General features: G+C 38.1%; 1 pseudogene; it reads left to right on the top strand.

Annotated features, from left to right (window-relative positions):
- The first annotated feature begins 18,482 nt into the window (after nucleotides 1-18,482).
- LOC101046365 (elongation factor 1-delta-like) lies at nucleotides 18,483-19,385 on the top strand (annotated as a pseudogene).
- The last annotated feature ends 3,154 nt before the right edge of the window (nucleotides 19,386-22,539 follow it).

The raw sequence follows: 22,539 nt of genomic DNA, 5'->3' as shown, positions 1-22,539 counted from the left end.
CTACTAGACTTCAAGCTATACTACAAGGCTACAGAAATCAAAACAGCCTGGTACTGGTACCAAAACAGAGATTTAGACCAATGGAACAGAACAGAGGCCTCAGAGGCAACACCACATATCTACAACCATCTGATCTTTGACAAAGCTGACAAAAACAAGCAATAGGGAAAGGATTCCCTGTTTAATAAATGGTGTTGGGAAAAATGGCTAGCTATGTGCAGAAAGCAGAAACTGGACCACTTCCTGACACCTTACACTAAAATTAACTCCAGATGAATTAAAGACTTAAACCCTAGAAGAAAATCTAGGCAAGACCATTCATGACATAGGCATAGGCAAGGACTTCACGACCAAAACACCAAAAGTATTGGCAACAAAAGCCAAAATAGACAAATGGGACCTACTCAAACTCCACAGCTTCTGCATGGCAAAAGAAACAGTCATTAGAGTGAATCAGCAACCAACAGAATGGGAAAACATTTTTGCAATCTACCCATCTGACAAAGGGCTGATATCCAGAATCTACAAAGAACTAAAACAGATTTACAAGAAAAAAACAAACAAGCCCATTTAATAGTAGGCGAAGGATATGAACACTTTTCAAAAGAAGACATATATGAGGCCAAAAAAACATATGAAAAAATGCTCATCACTGGTCATTAGAGAAATGCAAATCAAAACCACATTGAGATACCATCTCATGCCAGTTAGAATGGCAATCATTAAAAAATCTGGAGACAAATTCTGGAGAGGATGTGGAGAAATAGGAACACTTTTACACTGTTGGTGGGAGTGTAAATTAGTTCAACCATTGCAGAAGACAGTGTGGCGATTCCTCAAGGACCTAGAAATAGAAATTCCATTTGACCCGGCAATCCCATTAGATATATATCCAAGGTATTATAAATCGTTCTACTATAAGGACACATGCACATGAATGTTCACTGCAGCACTATTTACAACAGCAAAGACCTGGAACCAACCCAAATGTCCATCAATGATAGACTGGACAGGGAAAATGTGGCACATATACACCCTGTAATACTATGCAGCCATCAAAAACGATGAGTTCATGTCCTTTGTAGGGACATGGATGAACCTGGAAACCATCATTCTCAGCAAACTGACACAAGAACAGAAAATCAAACACTGCATGTTCTCACTCATAGGTGGGTGATGAACAATGAGAACACATGGACACAGGGAGGGGAGCATCACACACTGGGATCTGTTAGGGGGAAATAGGGGAGGGACAGCTGGTGGTGGGGAGTTGGACAGGGATAGCATGGGGAGAAATGCCAGATATAGGTGATGGCGAGGAAGGCAGCAAATCACACAGCCGTGTGTGTACCTATGCAACAATCTTGCATGTTCTTCACATGCACCCCAAAACCTAAAATACAATTTAAAAAAAAGAAAAATGAGTAAGTTTATAGCCTATTGTGCAACCATACCTAGTGATTGTGTGAATCAATACCCCCTAATAAACTCCTCTTTATATACATACCTATCCTATTAGTTCTGTCCTAGGGAACCCTTAGTAATATAGAGGACATCCCTATCTTGTGCCAGTTTTCAAGGGGAATGCTTCCAGCTTCTTTTGCCCATTCAGGATGATATTAGCTGTAGGTTTGTCATAAATGGCTCTTATTATTTTGAGGTAAGTTCCTTCAATGTGTAGTTTATTGAACATTTTTAACATGAAGTGATGTTGAATTTTATCAAAGGCCTTTTCTGCATCTATTGGAATAATCATGTGGTTTTGTCTTTAGATCTATTTATGTGATGAATTGCATTTATTGATTTGTATATGTTGAAACAGTCTTTCACCCCATGGATAAAGCCAACTTGATTATTGTAGACAAGTTTTTAATGTGCTGCTGTACTCAGTTTGCCAGTAGATGAGAATTTTCTTTTTGTTGTTTTTAGATCTCTGTCAGGTTTTGGCATCAGGATGATGCTGGCTTCATAGAATGAGTTAGGGAGGAGTTCCTCCTTTTCCATCATTTGGAATCGTTTCAGAAGAAAGGGTATCAGTTTCTCTTTGTATTTCTGGTAGAATTTAACTGCAAATCCATATTTAGGGTGATAAATATCCCAATTATCCTGATTTGATAATACGCATTGCATTCAGGTATCAGAATATCACATGTAACCCCAAATGTAATGTACAACCATTATATATCAATTTAAAGCACAATATGGGCTTGGTGTCTGCAGTCATATCTGAAGGCTCCAAGATTATTTTCCTCTGTGGGGTTTCAGGCAGTATTCAGTTCCTGTAAGGGTGCTGGCCTGAGGGTCTTAATTCCTCCCTGGCTGCTGAAGGCTGCCTCAGTTTTCTGCCGTGTGTGCCTCTTCAAGAGGACACGTTATAATAGTATGGAAGCCATGAAAACAATAGAGATGGCTAGCCTGGTAAAAGTCACAATCTTTAGAAACATTATCCACATAAGTGACATCCCATCATCATTGCCATATTCTATTGGTTTGAAGCAAGTCACTCAAGGAAAGAGAATTGCACAGGGCTGTGAATCCTATTGGGGTATTCACAGATGCTGTCTATCACAGTATAATTTGCTGAGATTGTCCTTAAATTGCCAGGCATTGTTTTGTGCTTAGCACAAATATTCTAAACACTTTTAGGAGATAACTTATTATTTTGTGATTTTTAAATTTTCATCTGCCTTCTCAAATTGCTTTAAGTTGCTTCATAGTATAAAGATGGAGAGTATAAAAATTATATATAGGAGGAGGAAATCTGTGATGTCAGCAGCAGGAAACTCTGCCATTGCTTCTGCTCAAATCCAAGAAAATTAAAAGGCAATAAAGTCCCTTCCTTATTTTTTTGTCAAACTATAGTCTCTCGAAATTTATTAGACACGAAATACATTTACATGAAAGTGTGTAAAAATATTCCTAAATTGTTTGTACATGTGTTCCTTTATACTACTGTTTCTTCGAAGCTTTGAAAATTTGCCTTTTTGATAGTTTGGGGATTGAAGAGTTTCTTTTATCCTTTTCTCTTTTGTAAATAGTTTGCAATATAACCAGTTTTCAACCACTATTACCCACTATTTTAAAGTTCCATTTTTAATGACATGCTTGGTTTGTCATGTAGGACAAATAAAGTTGAAGCTAAAATAATTAGTATAAAGCTTTCAAACTCTGTCTTCCTAATAATATCTGCAAATATTTGAGAATGTTGCAGATCCACAGGCACCTAAGAAGCTGTATTTTAATCCCTGTAATAAAAAGTAGTTGTAACAAAATTTTAATTGTTTTCTAAAGGAATTTTCCCAAAGTATTCTAATTTCTTGGTGAATCCCTTGTAATCATCTCCCGTATCAAGAATTAGTATTTTTTTCAATTATTTTCTGAAAAATAATTTTCTGAAAAAAAATTTCTCCTTCCTTCCTTCTTGTCCCTTTTTCCTAATTTCTTTGACAAAATAATAACAACACATTTTTTCATGCTGTTCATTTTCTTTTTTTCAATTAAAATTTTTATTTTAGATAAAGGGGATACATGTGCAGGTGTGTCACATAAGTATATTGCACCCAGGTAGTGAGTATCATACCTATTAGGTAGTTTTTCACCTTATGCATACCTCCCCTTTCTCCCTGTAGTAGTCTGCAGTGTCTATTTTTCCCATGTTTACGTCCATGTGTGCTCAATGTTTAGCTCCCACTTATAAGTGAGAACACACGACATTTGGTTTTCTGTTCCTGCACTAATTGGCTTAGGATTATGGCCTCCAGCTCCACTCATGTTGCTGCAAAGGATGTGATTTCATTATATTTTATGGCTGTGTCATATTCAATGATACATACATGCCACATTTTCTTTTTAAAATCCACTGTTGATAGGTATCTAGGTTAATCCAGTGACTTTCCTATTGTGAAGAGTGTGGTGTTAAACATACAAGTGTATATGTCTTTTTGATATAATGATCTATTTTACTATGGGTATTCACCAAATCATGGGATTGCTGGGTTGAATACTAGCTGTGTTTTAAGTTCTGTGAGAAATCTCCAGATTGCATTCCACAGTTAACAATATTTACTATATACTTTAAAATAGCTAAAGAGGGAATTCTGAATGTTCTTATCACAAAAAAATGATATTTGCAGTTACCAATTTGTTAAATGTTCTGATTTAATCATTTTACAAGGTATCATATTGTACCCCGAAAATATGTACAATTATTATGTGCCAATTAAAAATAAAACACAAAATACCACAAATTTCATAGCTGTGCATCAAATATAAAACATAATTATAATTTTTAAAATCAGCTCTGACACAGTTAATGTCAGTGTCATTTTATTTTGTTGTCTTGTTTCATTCTATTTTCTTCAGAAACAATGAGGAAAAAGACATTGCTGAACATGCAATCAGAAGCCCTCAAAGAAGCCCTCATAAAATTTCTATCTTGACAATAAATTATAAACATTACTCTATGATACACATAAGAGCAAAGTCAAGAAATAAAAAACATATATACTATTCAACAAATCAAAAAGTTATGGGAACAGGTGAAAATATGAAAAACATTAATCCATAACTTCTTAGACCCAATATTACAGAAATAACAGCACTAAATCTACCTTTTTCATTTAATTTTATTTATTAAATTTGCTGTATGAAAAGTTTAATATTTATTGTATTTATTTGTCTTGAGTGTCAAAAAATAAATACCACAAAGTATTTCTATAAAGTCATAATGTAAAAATTACAGAAGTAGGGCTTAAAGAGCACATGCCATTTAATGGATGATAAATGAGTTATTATTTTTACTTTTATTAGGTTTCACTCTGTCATTCAGCCTAGAGTGCAGTGGCAAGATCACCTCTTACAGCAACCTCAGCATCCCCAGGCTCAGGTAATCCTCCCACCTCAGCCTCCCCAGTAGCTGAGACTATAGGCCCACACCAGCACTCCTGTCTATTGTGTATTTTGTAGAGACAGGGTCTCTCTGTGTTGCCCAGGCTGGTTTTGAACTCCTGGGTTCAAGTAATCCTCCATCCTTTGCCTCACAAAATGCTCAGATTATAGCCATGAGCCACCGTGCCTAGCAAGGTGATTTTTATGACTTCCTTCTTGTTAACAAAAAGCAAGAAATCTTGTCAACAGAGCCATCTTTAAATACATTAAAACAATCACATGCAAAGAAATCGTGTTATTTTGATGCTCTCTTGTTTAGATGAGTTACACCATCCTGCATAGTCTCTCTTTGTTCACAGGTAAGGCAATTTACCTCCGACCATGGCTTTATTTCTTCATTTGCAAATCAATGGCAGTTTATTTTTTAACAATTAATTGAAAAATGCTATTCTTAACACTTGGCCATAAGGTAATCTCTGACTGAGAATTTCATTAACAATTTCAAAATGTATAAAGAAGGAAAAGTAAAGTTCAATTATAATGCAAGTCCAAATTGTGATTTCTCTTCCTCCTGTAATTATTTGAAGGCTTTGGTGGTGGGAATAACAAAGATACACAGAATTGGTTATATTGCAAAGGTAAATATTGGAAAAGCCCGGAAGCATGGTAGAAATAATTCTGAGTAGAGGGTAAAGATATTTAGCTTTCAGTCTTGTCTGTTTAACAAGTGACCATTTCAGAAAGTCATTTCATTTAGTTATTAAATTTTATAGGCTGTAAAATGAGAGATTTACTAGATAAGTCATTTTCAAACTTTTTTTTTTTCTATGAAGTCCTATGGCAACCATGAAGATGTACCACCCAGGTCTTTCTTCAAGAAAGATCATTTTTTTTCTTTTAAGCTTTTATTTTAGGTTCAGGGGTACATGTGCAAGTTTGCTATATAGGTAAATTCGTGTCACAAGGTTTTTCTTGTACAGATTATTTCCTCACCCATATATTAATCTTACTACTCAATAATAATTTCTTCTGATCATCTCCTTTCACCCACCCTCCAGTGTCTGTTGTTTCCCTCTTTATATCCACGAGTTCTCATCATTTAGCTCCCACTTATAAGTGAGAACATGCAGCATTTGGTTTTCTGTTCCTGCAATTAATTTGCCAAGGATAGTGGACTACAGCTACATCCATGTTCTTGCAAAGGACATGATCTTTTTCTTTTTCTGTGGTCTCATAAGAGAGACCTTTCTTTAAGGAATTTAGTTAGCTGATAGCCTCCAGCTCCTACACATTCAGAATCTGCTGTGGTATCTGTGCTAGGACTACATTCTTTCTGGGCTGTTCCTAATGACTGAGAACAGTGGGAATAAAGCACTTTTGCCTGATGTGGGAGACTTTTGGGTATTCTTTGCTCTGAGTCTTTCCATCAGCCTGGATGAACTTTCTCAGAGATGTACTCTTGTTTGAAGCTCTTCTCATTCAATTTTTTTCTTCTCCCTTTCTTCACTGGTACCAGATCAATGAGGTGGTCTGGAGCTCACTTACGTAGCAGCCATGACAATGCACCTCTCAGGCCTCCAACTTCAGGCAGAATTGATAAAGGGCTCCATTTGCTATGTTCTGACATCTATTGCCAAGTTTGTAATGAGACTCCACTATCCATGTGCTGCTGTCTGCAAAGGACTGACTGTAGCAAGGATGCTAAGGCAGCCCCATTCCTGGTAGACATGAGAATATTTGGAAGGCCGACTTTAACTTGAGAATTCTTTGAAGGGTCTTGCTGATCCTCTCTAAGATTAGACAGCTGTCTTAGAGGCTCCCATCCATCTCTCCTTTTCTTTTCTTTAGCATCAGACTTGTGCCATGGTTTTATAACCATACAAGCCTTCTCTGGCCTCCTATTTCTCTTCATTCAAGTTTCTTATATAAAATCTGGATATTTTTAATCCCACTTTGGCATCTGCTTCTCTAAGGACTAAAAGTATCCGACTCCACCAATACCTGCTCCTTCTCACCTTTGTCCTTCACAGATATTTCCCACAATCAACATCTAACACTCCAAATTCCGTACTGGCGTCTGCTTTCTAGAGGTCCAAAATGGACACACATTTTTTTTTTTTCTTTGAGTGAAACTCAAGAGGAAAGCTCAAAATTGGAAGTTCATGAAATGAATCTCTTCCCATTGAGGCAAGATTTATGATCCAAAGGATTCCGGATTCCTCTCTCACTTTCACTACCACCCCACTGCTACCTCCAGCGGGAACATCTTTGAGAAATGTTTCTGGGTGTGGGAAACATAGTTTGAAAAATACCAGAATATATTTTTAACACATTAAGTGCTATAATTATATAATATCTAAATGTATCCAGTCAAGTTCATATAAGGTCTTCGTAGTATGTCCCCACTTCCTACCAGCAACCTGAAATTTTCCCTGGAATTATTCTACCCCTTGCACACACACACACACAAAATCCCTTCTGAGTTATCGGAAGGATTTCTATTTGATGGAAATTGATTTTTGCTTCTTTAAAGCTTCAAATTTCAACTGAGTTTATAGAAATAGGCTCCCTTCTTCCTATGCCTCTCAACAGTCTTCTAAAACGTCAGAAAAAGAGTAATATTAGTTTGAGATGGTCTAAGATTCACTGAAATAACTTCACAGTTTTGGAAAATGGACATCTAACTGCTTTGTATACATACAGGAAAGGACCCAATATATGAAATCCATTAATGTTAAGTTCTCTTTCTTTGAGAAAGCAGAAAACTGCTGTCTCAAGGATATAGGCAATAGGTTTTCCATGGGCATATATCCTGAAATAAATTTTTATCATAACCAATCAGCTTTTAGAGGGTCTCGCACACCTTCTTCTCCAGAGGGGCAGGTCGCTCCACCTCCCTGCCTCCCGGCGCGGGGTCTCGCGGGCCCCGCTCCACCCTCCGCTCGCCTGGCCCGGAGCAAAAGCAGTGTTGCGCGGCCGGGGCCTGAGCCTGGGCCTGGGCCTGGCGCGGGGGCGGGCACTGGGGCCCGGTCAGACATGGGCAAGAAGCACAAGTCGGACAAACACCTCTACGAGGAGTATGTAGAGAAGCCTTTGAAGCTGTCCTCAAAGTAGGAGGAAACGAAATCACCGAACTCTCCATGGGAAGCTCGGGGCACGACTCCAGCCTCTTTGAAGACAAAAGCGATCATGACAAACACAAGGACAGAAAGCAGAAAAAGAGAAAGAAAGGAGAGAAGCAGATTCCAGGGGGAAGAAAAGGGGAGGAAACGGAGAAGAGTTAAGGATAAAAAGAAGCGAGATCGAGACCGTGTGAAGAATGATGCTGAAAAAGACCTCCAGTGTCATGCCCCTATGATTAGACTTGCCCCCTGAGAAGCCTCTCACAAGCTCTTCAGCCAAACAAGTAGAACAGATACACCGTCGAGAAGCTTTGAATCAACTGATGAGACAATTGCAGAGAAAAGATCCAGGTGCTTTCTTTTCGTTTCCTGTGACTGATTTTATTGCTCCTGGCTACTCCATGATCATTAAACACCCAATGGATTTTTGTACCATGAAAGAAAAGATGAAGAACAATGACTACCAGTCCATAGAAGAACTAAAGGATAACTTCAAACTAATGTGTACTAATGCCACGATTTACAACAAACCAGAAACCATTTATTATAAAGCTGCAAAGAAGCTGTTGCACTCAGGGATGAAAATTCTTAACCAGATCTTTTGCTGTTGAGGAGACCCACCCATCCTGTGTTATTAGCTTCCTGTTGACTATTCTGTTTACCCTACATGGAAGGGGTCGTCACAACAGGGATTTTTAAACGTTTGTATTTAGACCTTTTGAGTTAACTCTTCTAATAGTTTATGCTCCCAAGAGAGCCTAGCACACAATGTGTCTTTTCAAAGATAAATGTTTTTGAATGTTCGTTGAAAAGATTGTAGAGCAGTCATTTATCATTTTTCCAGTTACACTCAAATAGCAACTATTAGTAGACATGTTATTTTTATAAAGAATGAACAGATGAGGCCGAGTGAGGTGGCTTACACCTATAATCCCAGCACTTCGGAAGGCCAAGGTGGGCAGATCACTTAAGTCAAGAGTTCGAGACCAGCCTGACCAACATGGAGAACCACATGTCTCCTAAAAATACAAAATTAGCCTAGTGTGGTGGCACATGCCTGTAGTCCCAGCTACTCAGGAGGCTGAGGCAGGAGAATGGCTTGAACCCAAAAGGCGGAGGTTGTAGTGAGCTGAGATCGTGCCATTGCACTCTAGCCTGGGCAACAAGAGCAAAATTCCGTCTCAAAAAAAAAAATGAACAGATGAAGAATAACTTTTTATCTCCTAAATAAATACTTGAATATAATGCTACACTGTAGTACAAAGTAATACAAACAATACTATTTGTAGCATAGTGACTTTGAAATCAGACCAACTAAAGTTCAAGTCCTAGTTTACCCTTTGGAAGCTGTGTGACCTTAAGCCCTGTAATCTTTGTCAGCCTTTTTCCTGTCCTGTAAAGTGGAGATAATAATAGTACTTACCTCATGGAGTTGTGTCTGGTACATGGGTAAGCATTCAGTAAATGTTAGCTATGTTAATAACAAAGAATCCGCCCTGTTAGCCATTTAATATTTTAAAATTGAAGATCAGTAATATGCTGACTTGGAGGCATTTTAATTACCAAAAAACAAAAAGACATTGCTTTCAAAGGAAAATTAAACTTCATTCTTTCCTGGAACTTGTTTCTAGGTTTAGAAACTTTCTCTAATTTTATTAATTTTGTGCATATTTTTTAAAATCCCAAAGTGTTCTTAAGTTCTGCTTTAGAAAATTCTAGAGTGAGCCGGGCGCGGTGGCTCAAGCCTGTAATCCCAGCACTTTGGGAGGCGGAGGCGGGTGGATCATGAGGTCAAGAGATCGAGACCATCCTGGTCAACGTGGTGAAACCCCGTCTCTACTAAAAATACAAAAAATTAGCTGGGCATGGTGGTGCGTGCCTATAATCCCAGCTACTCAGGAGGCAGGAGAATTGCCTGAACCCAGGAGGCAGAGGTTGCAGTGAGCCAAGATTGTGCCATTGCACTCCAGCCTGGGTAACAAGAGAGAAACTCCGTCTCAAAAAAAAAAAAGAAGAAAGAAAGAAAGAAAATTCTAGAGTGGAAATAAAATTATTGCTGAGAACTTACAAAAATAACTAATATTTTTAATGTAGCAAAATAAAACATGTTTTTAAAAATCAGATGGATTTGCTTTTGTGTGTGTGTGTGTGTGAGACAGTCTCACTCTGTCGCCCAGGTTGGATTGCAGTGATAAGATCTCACTGCAACCTCCATCTCCTGGGGGCAAGCAATTCTAATGGATTTTCTTTTTAAGTGATACTATTGATTTTGTCAAGGATTCAGAGAAACTTTCAAACACTAATGTAAATTGGTATGTAAATTGGTATACCTTTTCTGGAAGGCAGTAATTATCAAAAGACTTAAAAATACTCATTCCCTTTGACTTAGTGTTTCTTAAGAATTTATTCTAAAGAGCGGTTGATAGATTTATTTATAATGATGTTTATGGTACTTTTATTTATAATAGTGGAAACATGGAAATCTACATGTTCAATCACAGGGCATTAATTAAATCATGGTATGGATTAAATACAGTTATTAAAATATTTGAAATATCTATTGTTATGGAAAGGAAATGATTATAATTTGTTAACTGAAAAAATTGCTTTTTAGTAAATATTTGGTATAATTCCAATTTACTAAGTAAGACATATAATGGTTGGAAAAGTACTGGAATGATAAGCCTGTTAACACTGTTCTTTTCTGATGATACATTAAGAAGATTTTTATTTTCTCCTTACCCATGTTTTTATTTATCCACAATAAAATATATTGCTTTAAAAAAATAATCAATTTTTAATTTTAACTTTAATGAAGTATGGTAATCACCTAGAGTTTTTATTTTTCTACATGAAATTTAATTGTAATAAGATAATTAGAAAATAATTTAAAAATATTAATTTAGTTGCAAAACTATTATTTTTTGAAATTATCTTTCAAGGAAATATTTCATATCTTTTCTTATGTTTTTATTGTAAAATCTGTCATAAAATTTATAACCATGTCTTAAGGTTATAACCAAGAGGTAAGCAAAGAATAAGTTTCAGAAAGAGTTTGAAGTTTTATCAGTGTAATAAAGTTATATGCAATAATGAAATTTCTTTCACATAGGTGAGGAAATCAGATATTCGGTTACAATGATTTTTTCATACCACTGATATTTAATATTTCAAGTAACAAAAGTCTATATTTCCCTTTCTCAAATTTATTTAATCTCTCATTTCTTTGTTGGAGATTTACTCTCTTCTGGCCCTACTTGTTAATTTTCTCTAACTGTCTGTTCTTTAAGGTATTAGACAGATTTATTAAGAATTATATTACAGACAGTAAAAGAAGGCAAGAAAAATATTCCTTTCATGTAAAAATTACTTATTTTTGAGTCCCTTTTTGTAACTTGAAGGGAAGTGTGCAGAAATCACTTCACTTGATAATTTTATTTTTAGTTCTTCATTTTTCATTAAAAAATTTTACGTTCAGTATCTACAGGAGTCTCGCGGTTAGCCTGAGCCTTACCTTAGGCTAATTTCAATTATAAGGATAATTAAGTAATTATCATTACTGTATCTGTTACTGTGTATCTGTTACTGTGTATCTGTTACTGTGTATACAGTATCTGTTACTGTGTATCTGTTACTGTGCTGTGTACATGTGTGCTTGTGTTCTAATGTGCACGTATGGCTGGAGCAATGGAAAGGCTGGAGCAGGGAGGAGGAAAGAGAAAATAAATTCAGCATTTCTAAATGATGTCAACAAAAATGTGCATAGAGATGATGCAGCCTACAGACTGGGCTAAATATGTAACAAAGCAGGTCCTCCAAACAACTGCCCAATTCATATGGTCATTAAGGATATTAATAAAATAGATACAAAGTAATACAGCTTGACACAAACAGACTTTCAGATTCTTTGAATAACAATGATCAAATCTGAAATCATATTGTGTCACTGGTCCATGCAGCTTTTGATTAGTTTTCCTTTTCAGATTGATCTGGAATGCAAATTGCTCAGACCCATTCACTATTGTAAGCATTAAAAGGGCTGTTTGTTCACTTTATTTTGATATGTCATCACTTTTCTGGGTTCATTAGGAAGATAAACATGGTCTGTACTTGTGAGCTATAGTCAGCTCAGCAGGCATTTAAAACATTAAAGGTATGTGTTCCTTTTCAAAAAAGAAGCAGCTGTGCCAGCAGTAACTCTTTATATCTAGAGTAAATGGGAATTATTTCATATTTTGTGGTAGTCAATTGGTCACCTAGAGTTTTACATATGACCCTGGCTGGGTTAGAAAGCCTTATTCATATTATTTATTCTTTTTTTCTATTTCAGGTTTAAATAATTAATATGCTATTAATTTCTTAAATTGTCTTTCATTAGGGCAGTCTAGGAAAAGGTTTATCTCTTATCACCAATATAGATGCTATTGTACCTTTTCTATAAAGTCTTTCCTGACTCCAAGCTATCTTCTGTGATCAAAGTTTAACTTGCTTCTTATACCATTCATTTGTCATATTCTTACCTTGCACTGTAAGTTCTTTGCCTACACATATATCATATCCACAAATAGATTTTAAGATATCTAAAAGTCATCTCTCCAAAATCTCTTTATATTCCTCAATTATTCAAGTCTTTCATTCATTGACAATTAATAAAAATTTGCAAGATAAATTTTCTCAACATACAGCATGATTCTTTTCTATGTAACTATCTTGCTCTGTATTTTTACTCGGACTATATTCTGAAAATGCAAAGATACTAAATATAATAAAAAATTATCTTCATCTTTAATGACCCTACACCCTAATTTACAAATCAAATACCACAAGGCCTAGAGATGAAGGTCAATTCCTTGTAGGTATGTGTCTGTGTGTGTGTGTGTGTGTGTGTGTGTGTGTGTGTGTGTGTATGTGTGTATGTACGTATATATATGTGTGTGTATATATATGTGTGTGTATATATATGTGTGTGTGTATATATATACACTATATAGAGTATATATATATAATTTGTGTGTGTGTATATATATACATATATAATATATATATGTGTGTTTATATACACACATATATATGTATATATATACACACACAAATTATATATATGTATATACACACACATATATATACACACATATGTACACATATATACAAACATATATACACACACGTGTGTCTATAGACACACACGTATATATACACATATATATGTGTATATATATACACATATATGTGTATATATATATATACACACACATATATGTGTATATACATACATATGTATACATGTAAATATATGTATTCCCTTCTGCCATACATATATACATATATGTATATACACACATATATGTATATATACATACACACACAAATTATATATATACTATATATAATTTTTCCAAATATATGTATTACATGTGCATTAAAATGATTTATCATCTAAAAGAAAATCGACCTGAAAACATAAAATAGAATCAAAGCATGAGTCTCCTAGCTGCACAGTATTCATTAATCTTATCATCAAGTTCTTCAACTGTAAAATAAAGGATTTGGAATGTCAAGAAACATAGATGCTGAAAGCTCCTGAGTATTATCTCTTAAATAAATCATCTGTAGTAATCTATTGCCATATTGCTGGTTCATTCTATGGATATTTATTAAGTGCATACCAAAATTTAGTCATCGTTAAAAGTGTATAGACTATTACAATGAAAAAAGAATCCTTAGATTGGAGTTTACATTACTGACATGATTTAGCTGTGTCCCCACCTAAATCTCACCTCGAATTATAGTTCCCATAATCCTCATGTGTTGTTGGAGAGATCTGGTGGGAGATAACTGAATCATAGGGGCAGTTACTCTCATGTTGTTGTGATAGTGAGTGAGTTTTCAAGAGATTTGATGGTCTTATAACCATTTCCCCTGCTTGCACTCACCCCATCCTGCTGCCCTGTGAAGGTGCCTGATTCTCCTTTCCCTTCTGCCATAATTTTAAGTTTCCTGATGCCTCTCCAGCCCTGCAGAATTATGAATCAATTAAACCCCTTTCCTTTATAAATTACGCAGTCTTCGGCAGTTTTTTATAGCAGTGTGAGAACAGACTAATACAATTATATTCCTGTCAGTGTGTGTGTGTGTGTGTGTGTGTGTGTGAGAGAGAGAGAGAGAGAGAGAGAGAGAAAATGTGTGTATGTGTGTGTCTGTTGTGCTGGGGCAAAAGTCAAAAACTGAGTATGTAAGATGTCAAGTTGTTAAAAGTCAAAGAAAAATTAATTAAGGTAAGTAAATGTGTAGAGAATGACTAGGAAAGGATTTAATGATGAAATTTCATTTGAGAAGAAATGTGAATGAAACCATGTCACTATTCAAGGGACCAAAGTCCCAGAAACAATCAACAGCAAGGACTCAAGTATAGACCTTGCTTATTATGATTAAAAAATAGCAGGTGACTTGGTATTGCTGACACAGTCTGAGCAAGGGTAAGTATGGCAGAAAATAACATTGGAAAGACAGCAGGGTGCCTGATCATAAGATCTTGCGGAATGCATAAAGAATTTTAGGTAATATTCTGAGTATAATCAGTCTTTGAAAAGTTGGAACAGTTGAATTTAAATAACTGCTGAGTTGACTCTCACAATAGAAACCATATTGTACCACTGAAGTATTTAAGACAGTCTATTTTAACCATTATATTTATTGCATAAGTTAGATATTTGTGAAGATAATATGCTAATTATGAAATAAACAATTATGCAATAAATGTAATGATTAAAATACTGTCATAAATACTGCAGTGATAAAATATGGTTTAGACTGTGACTAACTCAGCAGTTGTTTAAAACATTAAATATATGTGCTCCTTTTCAAAAAATGATGTATGTAATTAAATCACAACTGGGATTTTGAATCTTAGGGACTAATTCAACAATACATAGATTGTTATTTCTGTTGTTACCTTCTTTTAAATGATGGAATTAAGTACTATGGAACCTCCAAAGGATTTAGTGACCCTGAGGCCAAGGCTGTGGCACTAGCAGTTATCATAAGGGAGTGTTCCTCAACCAGGAATTTGGGTGCTCTAATTAAATCATGTGCATGGTATATTACAGCTGGCATTTTCACTGGAAATCTTCTTTGGTCTCTTGTTCGCAACCAAATAACTCCAACAACCAGGTACTCTCCACATTTAAGAGCCATTACAGCCAAATGCAACTTCTAATATGAAATAAATGCACACTAGAAACCAGAAGAATTTAACTGGCTCTAATTGAACCAGATATCTAAACTTCAAGCAATAAGCCATGAAATGGAGACCTAATTCTCTGAATTCAAAGTTTTATTAAGTGATTTTGGGGGAAAAAAATTAGCAAAGCAGGCACCTCAAAAATCCTGGTAGAGTTGTAATTTGAAAGCATCTCAGATTACGCAAATATTTTTAGGGCATATTTTATTTTAGTATGTACATCCAAGCTCCTCTGCAGGCTGTGGCAATTGGTATAACTAATGAAATGTACCTGCTGTTACTGCAGAGCGGAATCTACCTAAAGCTACAGTAATTTAGAACAAAAAAATCCAGCAGTAGTTTCGGACCATAAATTATTATGTTGTATTAAATCCACAATTTTTCTGTGCTGCCGTAACTTTCCTCTAAAAGCAGCATAACCTTTTAAAAGTTAGGCTTTAAGCAATATAAAATTATTGTTACTGTAATTGTCTATTTCTTATTTATCTGTTTGACACTAATCTATTTCATATCTAGCATTTTGCTCTACTATTCATTTTTTGGAAGTTTCTTTCTTGCTTGTGATTAATAAATTTACAAAAATAGGTGGTGTACACCTATTTCTGTACTTACACCATCCCTTTATCAGCCATGTTATGTCTCTATTTGTCTCTTCTTGCAGGGTGAAGTAATTTCTTGAAAAATATTTTCCATGTTTCTCTGTTCCTCATCTTCTGCCAATGTGCTGGCAAAATGATTCCTTAAATCTCTCGCAACACTTGCAATGATGGCTACAAACCCAGCCAAGAAGAGGAAGGCAGCTTCTTCAGAAGCTTAAAATAAATTTGGTCTCATAAAATAATAAAGGAATGGGCCACACAATTCACTTATAGCCTCTGCCTTTAGAGAAGGCATATTCTTTGGTGAAAGGTAAAGAATCAAATCAACATTATATTACCTCTGTGTAAATCAATTATATGACAGCAGTGATTAAGAAAATTGAATACAACAACACTTTATATAAATAATGAATTATTAACTCCAAATTCGGCTAAGCTGCATTTCAAACCCTTTCATGGTACAAACAAAACCTTTAAGCATTTGATTGCTAGCCTCTCTCCTCATGCTTCTAGTAGGATTCCAGCTGTGATTTGTCAGATTTTATGACATTATTATCAGATCTGGACTGACTGTGCTAATTATTCTCCTGAAAGATGCCAGGCTTTGATCATGCAACAACAATATTTTGTTCCTATTTAAATGATATTAAAAACTGATTCCATCATACTGTTTTTATTGCTTATTGTTTGTAGCAGAAAATGGAGTTTGTTTTGGTATAATTTGTGGATACATGACAGATGTTCTTTAGAACAGAGTATAAACATGCATAGACCATAAAGGGGTTTATTGATGAAGACTCAAAAATGTGTTACTCTTGGCTTCTTGATCTTTTCACATTTGTGTGGTGTAAGGAGCCTCCAGCTACCTTTATTTTGCTGCTACTAACACATTGCTTTCAGTTATGTCCTAGCAGTTTTAGTATTGTAACTTAGCTTCCCTATTCTAGTTCATTCTCATAGCTCTGTGGATATCTTGATGTTTTCCATGTTATACATCATCATAAATGTCCTACAGAACATAATTATGTATTATAGTTATTGCTATGTTATTATGAAATAAGTATATTCCATGGCTAATTTTTTTTTTTTTTTGTAAACAGTCCTTGAAATTTAATTATGTTAGTCACTCTGATAAAACAGTGAACAGACCACATATTTCTGAGGTAAGTGCAACCAACTCATACTAAACAATGATGTCTTACTCTTAGGCTTTCCCTGAATTCTGCATTAGTTAAGAACCCTGGGTTTTTATTAGTCTCGATGTAATCGTGCTTCTCAATTTTAATGTTTGTACGACATACTTGGGGATCTTACTAAAATGAAAATTCTGATTTAGAAGGTCTAGGGTATGACCTGAAATTCTAATTATCAAGCAGTGATACCCATGCTGCTTTTTCAAGGTCTATGCTTATTAAAGAATGGAACCCAGAGAACTGGCTTAAATCCCAGATTTTTGAGCCCTGAACTTCACTTACTAAATCAGAATCTCCACAGAAATCTAATGTTTTTAAACATCCTCTGTCAAGTCTGATGGCTAGCAAAGTGATAAACCATGAACTAAGAAACACAATGTAACAGGTGAAGCCACAATGTCCAATTTCTAACGAACTCTTCCCATTATCTAATTTTCTCCTTAACCTTGGAGGAAGCCGGTCTAATTAAGCAGAATTAGGCTTCTAAAATAGTGGCCTGCTTGAGAATGCAGCACTTATTCAGGAAACACCTTTTCCCTCAGCCATTCTCTTAATCTAAGACAGGACATTTCTCAGAGCAAGCCTCCAGAAGCCGGTGGACACTGTGATGCCAGAGTTGGGCTGAAAGTGTCCTTCCCACGCCTAACCATTTCTGCGTTTTCACAGCACCCAAGGGCAGGCTCGGGATCTGAGGCAGTTATCAGAGCAGCTAATTCCATCATGAAAATTTCTTACTGTAAATGAAAACTTGTAATAGAGGGCTTCCAATTGGATTAACAATATGTGTAATACTGACCCTTTCCTGAGGCATCACTCACCCGCCAATTCCTCCTCTCTGGTCACTGTGTCCCTGACTGGCATCAGAAAAATGGCTACAAACGTTCTAATACATGAGAAGATCTGGCTGGACAAACTGAAATAGGAAATTCTAGGAGCGGATGAACTGGTCTGTGGCCAGCGCCTCCTACCAGAGCTCAGGCCCCGGCGCCTCCAGCGGCCGCAGCGGAGACCACAGCGAGCTCCCGGTCCGGATCTCCAGCCTGAAGCGGAGAACCAGAGCCCGCGCGGAGCGGTGCAGGAACCGCAGCAGGCCGTCGCCACGCTGGAGGCCCAGCTGAACGCAGTTGAGCAGAGAAGGGATTCAGGAGGTTCATGAACTTGCTGAAATTGCATGTAAGATATCAAATGTTTGTGTATATACGAAATTTTAGAGAAAGAAGACCTGTGGCACTCTCACATTAACAATAGGTTAAGAACCACCATACGGTTGCAAGAGCTTCAACATTTATTCCTGGAGCTCCTCCAGTTTGTTCTACGTGTTACTCATCACTTAATGCACATCTGCTGAGCTCTTTGATTGCAATTAACAGCAATAGTGCCTAGCGGGTGTTAACAAAACAAGAATTTGTTGGGGCCCTTTTTCAGGCGCCCCGTGTCCGCCAATTCCTCCTCCCTGGTCACCGCGTCCTTGGCTGGTGCGAGAAAAATGGCTACAAACTTCCTAGTACATGGGAAGATCTGGTTTGACAAGTTCAAATATGACAATGCAGAAAGGAATTCCTACGAGCAGACGAACGGGACTGTGGCTGGTGTTTCCCGCCAGGAGAAGGGCGCCAGCGTGATCCTCTGTGACACTGCGAAAGCCAGAGAGAACACCCAGAAATCCCTGGCGGGAAGCTTAAGCCCCGGGGCCTCCAGCGGCCCCAGCGGAGACCACGGCGAGCGCCTGGTCCGGATCTCCAGCCTGAAGCGGAGAACCAGAGCCTGCGCGGAGCGGTGCAGGAACCGCAGCAGGCCGTCGCCACGCTGGAGGCCCAGCTGAACGCACTTGAGAAGAGCTCGCCCGGACGCCGGACCACAGCCCCGCAAACCCAGCATGTCTCTCCCGTGAGCCAAGTGGAGCCCCCCGCCAAGATGACAGCCACACCAGCAGAAGATGACAAGGACGATAACACTGACCTGTTCGGCAGCGACGAGGAGGAGGAGAAGGAGGCAGCGCGGCTGCAGGAGGAGCGGCTGAGGCAGTACGTGGAGACGACCAAGAAGCCCGCGCAGACGGCCAAGAAGCCCGCGCTGGTGGCCATGTCCTCCATTCTGCTGGACGTCAAGCCTTGGGACGATGAGACGGACACTGCCCTGCTGGAGGCCTGTGTGCGCCCCAGCCAGCGGGACGGTCTGGTCTGAGGGGCCACCAAGCTGGTGCCCGTGTGCTACGGGAACCGGAAGTTGCAGATGCAGTGTGTGGAGGAGGACCACAAAGTGGAGACACACTTCCTGGAAGAGGAGCTCACCAAGTTTGAGGAGCATGTGCAGTGTCGACGTCTCAGCTTTCAACAAGATCTGAAGCCTGAGTGTGTGTGTGCGCACGCGCGCGTGTGTGCGTGAGGCCCTGCCGTGATTAAAACCTGAGACCGCCTGTAAGCTCAGCACTCTGGAAGGCTGAGGCGGGCAGATACCTGAGGTCGGGAGTTCGCGGCAAAAACAAAAAACACAAAAACCAGGTTCTGTAATACTGATAATTTGTTTCTGACATTTTTCAAATATCCTTTGATACTGTAATGAATACTTTTATGCATCAATCTTTGTCTAATTTTTTAATTCTTTAAAATATATTCTAATAGAGGAAATACTTGATCATATTATTTAAGAGCTATTATGCAGTCAAACAGAATTGCAAAGAGGTTGAACCAATTTATAATTCTAGCAGGACCATGTAGAAATGTCTCTTTTACTTCATCCTTGCTAACAGAGGCAGCAATTTAAATTGTGCCATCGGTTTTTGAACTTTGCCAACTTTGTAGGAAAAATTGCGAGTATTAAACTGCATATCTTTTACTAGTCTGATATTCAGCATTTTAATACATATTAACCATGTGAATTTCTATGTTTAAAATTATTTTTCATACCCTAATGTATAGATATACATTATATAATATATATATATATCTTTATTTGTGTTTATCTGCATTCATTTATTTTAATAACAGTAATAATAACACATACAGGTCAAGAATTGTGCCAAGAGCTTTACAGTTTTCATTACATTTAATTATCACAATAATACCATTATATTAATACATTATTGTTCCTATTCTACAGATAAGGGCAGAGACTTGGAGAAACTGATATAAATGCCCAAAGCCACACTCTCAGTTTAACCTGAGATGAGAGTTTAACACAGGATTGAGTGACACAGAGCCGACCTTCAAACCATGCTCGGTGAGATTTAATGTAAACAGTGTTCCAGTTTGTTGTATCCTTTCCGTTGTATTCTTTGGACCAATATTACTTTTCAATTTGCATGTAGAAAATGCTTTGTGATTTTCTCTACCCTTTTGTTTTCATTGCTGTTTTGTCTCCTTACTTGTCAGTTTAAAATAACAGTTCATATAAATCCATGCTTCCTTTTCCTTCTCCCTAAGGACTGTGACTGCCCCTAGCATGACAGCCAAGGCAAGGGCAAGTCTAAACTTATTAAGCCTGCCCGGGTAGGGCCTAGTCCAGGACAACTCATTCCCATCCATGAATTTTTCTCTGTTCCCTGGGGGAATCTGTTCTCTGGGTGAGCAAACCCACGGTGTTGACTTCTCATGTGCCCATATTAGGAGACTTACTCATCCACTGAATCACTGATCACTGTAATATAATGTGGTGGCTTTGTTGTGCTCTGGGTTCCCTATTTAGACCCTCACTGAAAACTGTGCTACTCACTAATTTTCTTCCAGTATTTGCCAACACAGAGTACCAATGGTGTCAAAATTACACTAAAAATCAGTAACTTCCTTTTTATTTTATCTTAAGACTAAGCAGTGTAAATTAGACCTTCCTATTTTTCCTTTGTACTTGTAGTTTCTCTTATTTAAAAAAAATATGGTGCAAGACTGTTGTTCCTCATACTATTAATATACATACAAATACTATTTGTATCCTTCTGGACTAAGAGCCTGAGGTCGTGGATGGACGGAAAGTGCACAGCCTGTGCCGGCTGACAGGACTGGGGCCCACCATCCTGCCTGTGGCCTTCTTGGGCACTGATTCCACCAGGCCCTCCAGCTGCGAGGCCTCTAAAGACCAGGCTCCTGGTGGGCTGGAGGAATGTCACTCATTACTCCTCAGGCCTGGCCCTCAGGCCTCTGTGATGGGAGCCCCCAGGAGGTGGTCAGATGCTGGAAGTGGCCGCTTTCTGGGGAACGAGGTGAGACAGTGGCCCAGCCCTGCCTTAGCTCCTGGAGTTCCATTTCCTGCTGGAATCTGCAGCCACCCCCATTTCCTGTTTTCCATTCCCCTGTTCTGACTGAGCCCCACTGTCCACCTGGGAGGGGGGTGGTTTTCAGCCCTTCGGAGAGTGGGACCTTGGCCCTAGGCCCTCCAGCTCAGCCAGAAACCCAGCTGCTGGACCAGGGCCCTCTGGGAGGGGACCCAGCAGCTAGAGCGAGCTTTGCCTGCCCACTTGATTTGAACAAATGTGTGTCCCTTGAGCCCAAGGGGAGTGGCAGGAAGGATGGGACAAGGCTGGGAGGACAGACCAGCAGCTGCCATGCCCTCCTGCCCCCCAGCCCTTTAGCCATTCACCCTGTGCTCTGGAAAGACTACCAAATACCGGCTAAGGTCAGGAGGAGCAAAAATGAGCCAGAAGGACCAGTCCCTTGGCTTTGTATTCGCCTTTCCTCCTGTTTGTATTCAAATAGTATTTGTATGTATATTTGTATTCAAATTGTATTTGTATGTATATTCAAATTTGTATGTGTACTCAAATACTATTTGAATATATTACACTATTTGTATAGTATAATAGAGAACCTCCGTTGCTCTGTGGGACATACCTGGTGAGATGCCCCAGACCTGAGCTCCCAGTCACTATGCCCTCATCAAGCCATGGCTACTGTACTTTTCCACTTATTATCAAAATTGATCAAGAGAGTACCAAGAAAAAAACATCGTACACTGGGTCACCTAAGTATTAGAGGTGAATCTCCCTGTGCTGTGATATGACAGCTTCTCTACTGCCTTCTGATGAAAAGGGCCAATTACACCACCCAGAATGTTGATTCTTTCACTTACATGCATTACCTTGGGCTCAGGATTCTGAAATGATTAGATGGGCAACCCTAGCTTAAAGTTCAGTTGAACTCTTACTCCGTCCCCTGGTGAGAACTTTTTTCCCTCTGGAAACCATGTTCTCCAGATCAGGTTTTCTCAACTTTGGCACTACTGGCATTTTCATCTGGATAATTATTTGCTGTGGGCCCTCTATTACATCACAGGACACTTAGCAGCCTCCCTGGCCTCTAGCCACTAGTTTCCAGTATCACTTTTCAGTGGTGACAACGAAAAATGTCTACAAACGTTGCCAAATGTACCTTAAGGGAAGGGGGTTGGGGGATGCGAAATCATCTCCAATTGCTCTAAGCCCACAGAACCTAAAGATGAGGGAGTAAGGAACACAGATTCCCAACTGGGTCACTGGAAGTGATCTACTTCTGTCCTGTGGTTCCAGG

This window comes from Saimiri boliviensis, chromosome 10, assembly GCF_048565385.1.
Source record: "Saimiri boliviensis isolate mSaiBol1 chromosome 10, mSaiBol1.pri, whole genome shotgun sequence".
NCBI lineage: Eukaryota > Metazoa > Chordata > Mammalia > Primates > Cebidae > Saimiri > Saimiri boliviensis.
This window is presented reverse-complemented; position numbering and strand designations above follow the sequence as displayed.